This window comes from Chaetura pelagica, unplaced genomic scaffold, assembly GCF_000747805.2.
Source record: "Chaetura pelagica isolate M959 unplaced genomic scaffold, ChaPel_1.0 scaffold275, whole genome shotgun sequence".
NCBI classification, from domain to species: Eukaryota; Metazoa; Chordata; class Aves; order Apodiformes; family Apodidae; genus Chaetura; species Chaetura pelagica.
This window is the reverse complement of record NW_009953486.1, coordinates 8490241-8499717: the sequence shown is the minus strand read 5'-3', so window position 1 is coordinate 8499717 and position 9477 is coordinate 8490241.

Sequence of the window (9477 nt, the reverse complement as noted above, 5' to 3'; positions counted from 1 at the left end):
CCCCTGTCCCCCGGGATCAACTCCGGGACACCCAGGATCCCGCAGCCCAGGAAAACACCCGGGACCGTTTAGCACCCCCAGCTCCCGGTGTCCTCAAACACCCCTCAGCCGCCGGGACCCCCCCGGGAACCACCAGGGCTTCCCACGACCACCCAGGGCTACCCCAGCCTCGGGACCCCCGCCCGTCCCCGCCGGGTCCTAGTGCCCCCCTGAGCAGGGGAGGAGGAGGAGGAGGAGAAGGAGCCCAGGCAGGGCGTGGGGGTGTCAGGCTGGAGATCCCGGAGGTGCAAAGGCTCAGGGGTCGAGAGCAGCCGAGCAGGGAGCGGGTCCGCTCAGGGAGCTGGGGCTGCGGGTGCCTTGTGTCCCCAGGCAGACACAGGCTGCCCCCGGGGCAGGGAGGGCTGGGGGTCCCTCCCTCCCCAGCTTCATGAGGATGGGACCGTGATGCCACAGAGAATCGTGGCCTCAAACGTGGGACACTGACCTCCTCGTGCTTCCTGCAGCCACCCCTGTCCCAAACAAGCACATCAGTGTCACTTTGGGGAATGACTTACCCAGCCCTGGGCTGAGACATCCTGTATCTTCTCAGCGATGGGGCTGAGGAATCTGGTATCTTCCTGATGGTCAGGCTGGGAGAACCAGTATCTCCCTGGTATTCAGCTGTGGCCAGGATTTGTTGTCAGCTCCTTGCTTGCTCCTGGTGTCTCCACAGTCTGCCAGAAAATGCATTTTCAGATTGAAAGATTGAAGGAGTAATTGTGTTCACAGAGATAAAGTGCTGAAAGTTTCCTAACCCGTGGAGTGAAGAAAAGGACAAGGGGAAAACTCACTTTTTATCAGATGAGGTTTCAGTCACAGGCAGAGGTGTCCCATTTATCCCAGATACTGGGCATCCAAAATGTGAAGGATGGTCCTGATGCTGGGTGAATCAAGTCCAGTGCTTCACAGGCAAATTTCTAAGCCTGGGCTGCAAAGACCTGGGTGGATAAAATGCTTTTTGCCTCAACTCAGGGAGCAGGAATCTGCCCCCAGCTCTGGCTTGCTGTAGCAAATAGTATTTTCCCATTTTCTCTTGGAAACCTCATCCCCCCATTTGGCTCTAAGAAGACAATCCCTGTCGTTTTTCACTGCCTCCCATGACATTTAATTCACCTTTGGGTCAGTTATAAAGGACAAGTATTCTGTTCTTCTCTTTCTCTCCTCAGAGCATCAGGGCCTGTGTCCCTGCCATCCTCACACTTCTGCCTATGGCCCCAGGCTGGGGAGGTACTGCAGGTCCCCCTGCCCTTGGACACCTCCCCAGGCTGCACTTTGCTCTCACTTTTCCTCCTTTTTCAAAAATAGATTCACTTTAACCTCCCACCCCTAGAAATTACATCTGTTTGATCACACTATTCAGGCTGTACTCACCTACAGAGTTAGCAGTTCCCTCTCCAGGAGCCCCAATTCCCCTGCTTCTCCCTCTGCAGCCTCTCACCCCAGCCTGCCACCTGAGCCCTTGCACTCCTGGCCATTTCAGCACACGTTACAGAAACACCCATCACCTACCTCCACGTGAGGACCAGTCTGAGGGCATCCACACCATCCTGCCAGGCTCAGGGAGCTGTCAGGCAAAAGGCACCACTACAATTATCTGCAGTAATGAGCATGGCTGCCCCCTGGCAAGAACACAGCCTGGTTATTACTGGTGCAGTGTCCTGGTTGCTTTATCGTGGGCCATCAGCAGAGCTGCAATAGATTGTCCCTCTCTGAAGTTGCCCCCCAGTCCCAGTAAGACTCCCATCTGCCTTGGTCCTTCTCTAAGCTGAATAAATACCCTCTTTGTGCATATTGCTCACTGTGGCTGGCACAGAGTTATTTCAACAGATGGGAACCTGTCACCTGCAGCTCCCCAAGATGGAAACACCCAGGCCCGAAGATCCTGGTCAGGAACCATCCTCCACTACAGCATGGCACTAGGAGTTAGTTGTGAAGCAGCACAAATCAGGAGATAAATGAGTAATGGTAAGATTGAATCTCATTACATGTGTCTGTGGGAAGAAGGGGGAGTGTGGGCATGTGTCCTTACTCACATAATTCCGAGGTTTGCACACTGGGCTGCTCTGGGGTGACTCTCACATGGACTTCCAGCTGTTTGTCCTGCTGCTGCTGTACCCAGCAGTGCTGAGGGTCCTCTGGATACAGACCAGGGCAGAGACAGCTAAGACTTCTAAAATACAATAATCAGTGCCTGCTTCCAGGAGTTAATGGAAAACAGTATTTATTCCAAATGGGAGGAAAGGAGGTATCTGTCTCCAAATACTCACCCTTCCTTGCCTATTCCCCTTCCACCCTCCTCCTCAGAGAAGATTTGGGATTATCTGTCCTGTGAATCCTGCCCTCTAACAACCAGACAGGCTGGCTGGGAGCTGGAATTGCTCACAGCATCTTCCCAAGGGAAAAGACCCCCCTGTGCCCAGGTTATGGCCATAGCTTGGCTGAAGCTGCCCTGCCCTGCAGGAGCACAGCGCGATGCTCCTGCCTGGCAGCGGGAGGCTCAACAGGGCTGTTTCCAAGCAGATCACTGTGGCAGAAACTCCCACAGGCTTTTAGAGAGACATCAAAGAAGTACAAAGAAATGCCTCCCAGGCACCACAAGATGAGTCCTTGCATCTTAATAAATTCACCCCGGGGGAGGGGCGGGGGGGTGGCCACTAGTGGGACAGTCACATCCTTGGTGCTCTCTGCTTTTCATTGGGATTTGAGACCTTTCAAACCCCTGAGATGTCTCAGCTGAGCAAGAGTAGAGCTGAAAATGAGGCCCAGCTTGCAACATAGTCACCTGCTTAAAACACAAGATGATGTTTCCCCTTCCCTCACCTTTATTTGATGCATCGAGGCACTAGACATGGTGTTCAGCAGCTCCACGTGGCCACGCAGCCCCAAAACTGGTGCCTGCCTGTTAACAATCCTGTAAGCCCTGAGCTGTTTGCCCAGCTGGTGGGGCAGTGGTACCAGATGGTCAAAAAGTTTATTCCTGACACACCCCTGCCTGCCAAGCGTGGGCAGGGGAGCTGTCAGTGGCACCGTGTGTGGGAGGGGAGAAGGCACGAACCCTGTGTAAGCTTCCTGAGGGGAAACTTGGGGTTCTTGTGCTTCCTCAAACCCATGCCAGGAATTGGTTTTGTGGGATCAGGAAACAAAAATAATAATAATAAAGAATCCCGCAGAGACCAGAGAAGTGTTTTTTTTCAAACCTGGAACATTGTGTAGGATCATTGTGGATAATTATTCCCCTCGATGCTTTGGGGCCCTGACAATTCAGCAGTTATTAGCACAGTGATGACAATGGCATTAAAGCACCTGCTGGAGCAGCTCCTCCTGTCTGAGCCCCTGAGCCAGCCCGTGTCCATTGCAGGGCTGGGGTGAAGGGGACCTGTCTGTGTCTGTCACACACACCTGGTGACTTTGCCTACATGTTGTCAAAATAGCCAGGTTGGCTGAGCAGGCTGATTTTCATTTTCCATTAAAGACTCCTGCAGGAGCTATAATGTTCCGGATGTGACTGAGATTTGTATTTAAGGTGAGGCCAACCAGCTTGACACTTATTAAGAATTATTTTCTTCCAGTTTGACTTAAATGCAAATATTTTTATGGCCAAAGATAATGATTCTTTTAACTAACATTCCATGTCCATTTCTTTTAACATATTCTTGCATCTTTCTCTGCTGGCATCACCTGTAGGTGCTGTTCTGTGAACACCTGCCTTCACCCACTGGTTGAAATGTCAGCATGGAGAGGTCTTAGTTTTTCTGGGAGTTCCCAGATGAGAATTACTGTGTCCCTGGGAGGTGTGGCTGTTTCTGGAAACAGGTGCCTGTGCAGCCCAGGAGCTGTGTTAGCAGCACTGCACCTGGACTGGGAGCTTGGCAAGTTCAGCACCAGCTTCAGCATCTCCCCACACTCCTCCTGCAGCTCATCCCTGTCACTCAGCCTTGCTGGGCAGCTCATTTAGTCCTATGGACAGAAAAGACCTCTGAGGCTTCACATATTTAATAAACAGAGCTGGGAGAAAGCAAGCCTCTTACCCAAATGTGTAATAAACACCTCTCCATCCTCCTCATAACCAACAAATATTAAACCCATAAAACTTCTGCTGCTGGAGCTGGGGCACAGAGGCTGCATCCACACAGGGCTGGTGAGCACGGAGAAGCTGCATCACAAAGAGGCAACAAGTGGGCTGGGGGGGGAACACACACTGGGTTACTGGATTTTGGCCTCAATTTTGAATTGTGAGTGATCATGGGGACATACTTTCCACCTCTGTACCCCTACTGGAAAGTGCTGGTGGCTCTGCAGAGCAGCCTGAGGGCTGGTAAGTGTGATTAGAGACGTGGGGATGAGTCAGGCTGTTAAAAGCAGCATTATTGCTCACTCAGAAAGACAAGGGAGGGAGAAGTTCTGTTAAAATTGTCTTCACCTGTTCTGGAGGCACAGCCTGGAAGCAAATTGCTTTGGGGCTTTATGTGTTAATGACCTTAGAGATCAAACCCAAGCACAGAGGCAGCTGTCAAGGAATTTGAAAGATGCAAAATAGACCAGGGTATGTGCTACATAAAAATTAACTAGCTGGTGGTTTTCTGATGGTTCCTGTGAGCAGGGAAGAATCTCTGGAGGGATTCAGTGCCTGGAAAGCCCCACGGGGACCAGCTCATGGACCTGGGCTACATGACATCTGTGCCAATGATGTAGAAGGGAACAGCATATGGAAAATGTTGTGGATAAAGAGAAGGGCCAGGGAATGGAAAAAGATTAAGAGAAAGGCAGTGACACCATTTTCTGTGGATGAAACCCAATCTGGGCTCAAATACAACAGAGAACATCATGAGGTTCTTAGATCTGGGAGTGGGGCAGGCAGCATCTCCTGTGGGGGCAGCAGGCACCTGATGGATGGATGGGAAAACCTGCCTGGTGGTGCCAGGCTTCAGGAGTTCCCTCCACTTACTATAGCATTAAACCTGGGACAGCATTGTCATGGGGAAATGATGTTTCCCCAGCTGAGGGCTGGGATGGTTTGTTATTTCCAGGCTCAGTGAGCCTGGGCAGCTCTGCAGGATGCCTCAGGTTCCTCTCTGCCCTGCCTGGGAAGTTGCCTCCTTGCTTTTGGCTACTTTTCTCTCTAGTTTGTATAATCTTTTCTAAAGATATTTTGTGAATGAAATCTATGATAAAGGGTCTTGGAAATGCCTTTGGGGCATAGAGGAACCTGGTGATTTTTCTTCAGATAATAAGTATAATCTGAGCTTTTAAAGAAAGCAAAGTGAAGCCACTTTCTTAAATTAAGGGGGGGGGGGAATCCCTTCTCCCCTCCCCTGCTTCCCTGCTGTGTTTAGAGCCTGAGTCCTCAAAGAAAAAGCCTCTTACTGTTCAGAGATTAGCAAACAGATGAACACAAATATGGCAAGTGAGGAGCTCGGCCAGGGCCAGCCATTCCCAGGCCACCTGCTGGTGGCAAGTACCTGAAATGGTTCACACCAGGTATTTGCAGTGGTTCAGCTCCCTGGCAAAGCTCCCCACAGATCTGCACCTGGGAAAGTTTTGGGTCTGTTTCCCCCCACCCCAGCTTTGGTGTAAAAACCTGAATTTCTGAAGCAGGGAGCTGCTGCCTGAGCACCTTGTCCCACTGGTGGCCCAGGCGATGGGGAACAGGCTTCAGGAGGTGCCCTGTCAACAGCACGAGGCTTTACCTGATGAAGAATAAATACACAAAGACTTTCATTCCCCAGAAACATCACCACAGTCATTGTAAAACCAGATCCCCCTGGAGCTCAATGGAAGTAACCTGTTACCCCCTGGAGCAGTGACCATGTTCCCTTCTCTTGGCAAGCCCTGTGCAGTTGGCTTTTAATCCATATCTTCCCTTCTGCCTTTTGGTCACTGGCTGCTCCACATCCAACCTGAATTGTCCATCCCAGTGCTCATCCTGTGGACAACTCAAGGGGTGAGAAATGCCTTGGGTAGGGACAGAAACAGGCAGCTCCCAACAATAGTAATCAGAGTGGATGAGGTGCTGGAGGGGCAACCTGGGGGGATAATAATAACAGCAATAATGCCAAGGGAGACAAAAGCTCTGCATGCAATATTACAATAGAAGAAAACTCTAGCAGAGTGACTAGGCTGTAATTACAGGTTATTTCATATTCTGTGACATCTAAATGTCAACCCCATGAGGCTGTAACAACAAGCAGAGGGTGCAGCCCTGTGCTGCCTGCCCGAGGAGCCCAGACCCTGAGGGGGCAACAGCCTCAGCTCTGCCCAGCTCCCCTTCCTCCTGGAGCCACCCTGGGCATCAGGAGACACAAGCCCACCCTTGGTGTCCAGCTCTGGGCGGGGTCACACCATGACTGAGGGGCCACACTGAGCAGTGTCCCCTGCTCCTTTCCCAGCAGAAACGCCCGGGCAATGGCAGAGCCTGCACCTCAGGGCTGGCAAAATGCTCCAAGTCCTTGGTCAGTGCCCATGCAAATATCCTGGGACTCACCTGTTCTCGGAACAAATGAAGTTCTGTGAAGTTGTCCATCACTGTTCTCCACCTCCCTTCTCCATCACTGAGCCTTGCATAACACTCCAGAGCATGGAAGTGCAGAAACTTGCCTGGCTGGAGCTCAGCCCTCTGGTCCTGCTGGCACAGATGCTCCCCCAAACAAGTGTCACTAATCCATCCACCTTCTGCCCTTGGTGCTACATGGATCATGGCTTACCCACTGATTCTACCAATATGGTCAGTCCCAAAGCACAGTGGGTGAAATGACAGCAACTCCTACTGCTGGGCAGGTCCCTCCACCCAATCAGTGGTTTCAGAGTTTCGGTTGATTGTGGGGTTTGATAATTTTTCAGTCTTTCCTGTGGACACTGCTCACTGCCATGCCCAGCCAGAGTACAGAGCTCTCCTCACTCTGAGGTGGGTTTGTTTTAATGCCACACAAAGATCCTTCCTCCCATCAGCCCCATCAGCCTCATCATCCTCCTCTCTCACAGAGCCCAGGACCCCACATGCCACAACAGCTGCTCCTGAGAGAGAAAAACCCACTGGTTTTAGGCACTCTTAATGGGTTTTTTAAAGAAAGATCTAGATGGAACCAAAGCTCCTCCCACCCCACACATTCGCCTAACAGGTTGTGACCCTGACACTGCCAGTGCCCTGACAGTGCAGAGCACAAAGCATCAGGCATATAGAGCAATTTTTTTCACTCCCCTGGTAAAAGGAAAATGTGACTCAGCTCAGCCCAGCTGAGCCCTCAGCTACAACCTGCTCCTTCCTGTAGTTTCCTGAGTTCCTGCTTAGTTGTCTGACCAGCCATGGCCTCATTTCAACCAATGCAAGAGGAAGTTTTCAGCCTTTCAACTTGGCCACTTCAGTTTCTCAGCCTAATTCAAAGGCAAATTTCCCATCCAAGCTATGGATCACCCCTGACTGGTCACACCACTGTGTTTTCTTCAAATCTCTGGGGAAATAACTTCACAGAATTGACTTCTTTCCCTTCTCAGATATGAAAGCATCTTGCCAGCCATTTACAGGTAGGATGAGGGATTGCAGAAGGTTCAATTGGAACAGCATATAAATAAGAAATTTGTGGAAACATGGTACTTATTTCCACCTGATGTTTTCATAGTGAGAACATCTCTTCTGGTGATTTTGTTTCCTCAATTGATCATCTGCAGAGAAACCCAGGTCTGCTCCTGCCCCAGTCCTTGGGAAGGGCTGCAAAGTGATGGAGGCAAAGCTCTGGCTCACTCAGTTTCCTCAGCATCTCCTCAATGTGCCACAAAATCTCCTGTCTCCTACCAACCCCCAGAGCTGATGGCTGAAATCTGGCATCTCAGGGCTTCTCCAAGTGCCTGAAGAGTGACCTGGTGACCACATTTCCCATCACCTTCAGAAATCAGTGATGGTCACAGGGTCCTGAAAGTCTGGGGCCTGAGAAAGGTCCCTGGAGTATGGGCTCCTGTATGACATCCTCACTTCTAGCAGTCTTCTGAGACAACCAGCCCTGCTCCTTCCTCATTTCCCCTCCCTTTCTTGAAGGCTGAGGGCTCGTTACAACTGATTTAGAAATTTTCTGTTGCAAAATGTGGGGCACTCAGTTCAGAGTGAAACCCTGACACAATCTGCATTTGAAAGAACCAGGACTTGCCAGTCTCTCCTCTCCACAGCTGCCTCACTTCTCCAGTTCATTCTGATGTATTTTGGTTCCTCCTTGGAACATAAATGTTGATCTTTAAGACAACTGGATCAAAAGAGCAAGAACCTGCCTGATGCACTTCTGCATGTGCTGCCAAACAGGCAGCTCTGCAGGCAGCGTGAGGTGGGAGCTCCTGGAAAAATGGCCTCAGGGAGAGAGGTTTGGATGGGTCACTCCAGTGCCAGGGCTAGAACAAGGGACTCCAGTCCTGCTCTGATGGAAGCTGCAGGGAGAGCTGCCAGTCACAGTTGCAAGTCCCCTTTCTTGCTCAGCCCTCTGGATCCCCCCAGTTCCCATGTCCTGGCTGGGTTACTGCAGCATCCAGCTCTGTAAAGGCAGACAACAGGGAAGGGCAGCAGTGGATAGAAGGGGCTGCTCCAGCTTCCCAAAACCCAAACAATTCCCCAGGTGGCAGCTGAAGCAGATTTGAGTTACAATGAGCAGCCGTGACAGCAGGATCAAGGCTGGACCAGCGAAGATGTGAGTTGGCACAAATGAGCAGCACCAAGGAGGCTTGGAACCCATCCCCAAATGCTGCCCAACCTCCCAGCCCTGCCTCTGCCTCATTGCATGCAAACCTCTGACCCTGAACTTTCAACTTCTTCAATTTCCAAACCTAGGAGCTAGATGTGATGAAATCCTTCCCTGCAGGAAGCAGCCAGGGACAGTAAACAAGCCCCTGCACTGGTGTAGGAGCAGCACTGCCCAGCAGGTATCTCCCCATGCAGGAGGTGGACGTGCAGGACCTGCCTGGTGGGCTCCAGCTCCAGTGCTGGGGGCTCAGGAGGGGCAGCAGAGCTTCATCCCCCACGTCCTCCTGCCTGCAAGAGGGGAAGGTGCTGCAAAAGGCAACGAGAACCACAAGGAGCAGAAGTGAGGGTGGGAATGTGGAGGGCCTTTGAGGGATGAAAATCCCTTAGCAAATAATGAGGCTGGTAAATTAGTCCTACTGAATAAAAATATGTAAATAAATTAACTCTGCCTGCTGGTTAAATCTGTTCAGTGTTTCTCGGTTGCACCATTAAGCAAACTCTGGCAAGTCAGCTTACCTCTGGAGCACCTGATACCACTCTGTAATGGGGAACATTTTCTATCTTGTCATGCCTTTATCTTGCTGAGGAACCACACCTTGCAGGAGAGCACAGCAACTTCCAGCAGCTCTGCCTCCTTCCAGCCCCCCTGCCCAGGGAAAACATCACAGCCCAATTTGGCACCAGGGAAATGCAGCTGATGTGCTGCACAAGCTGTTCCTGCT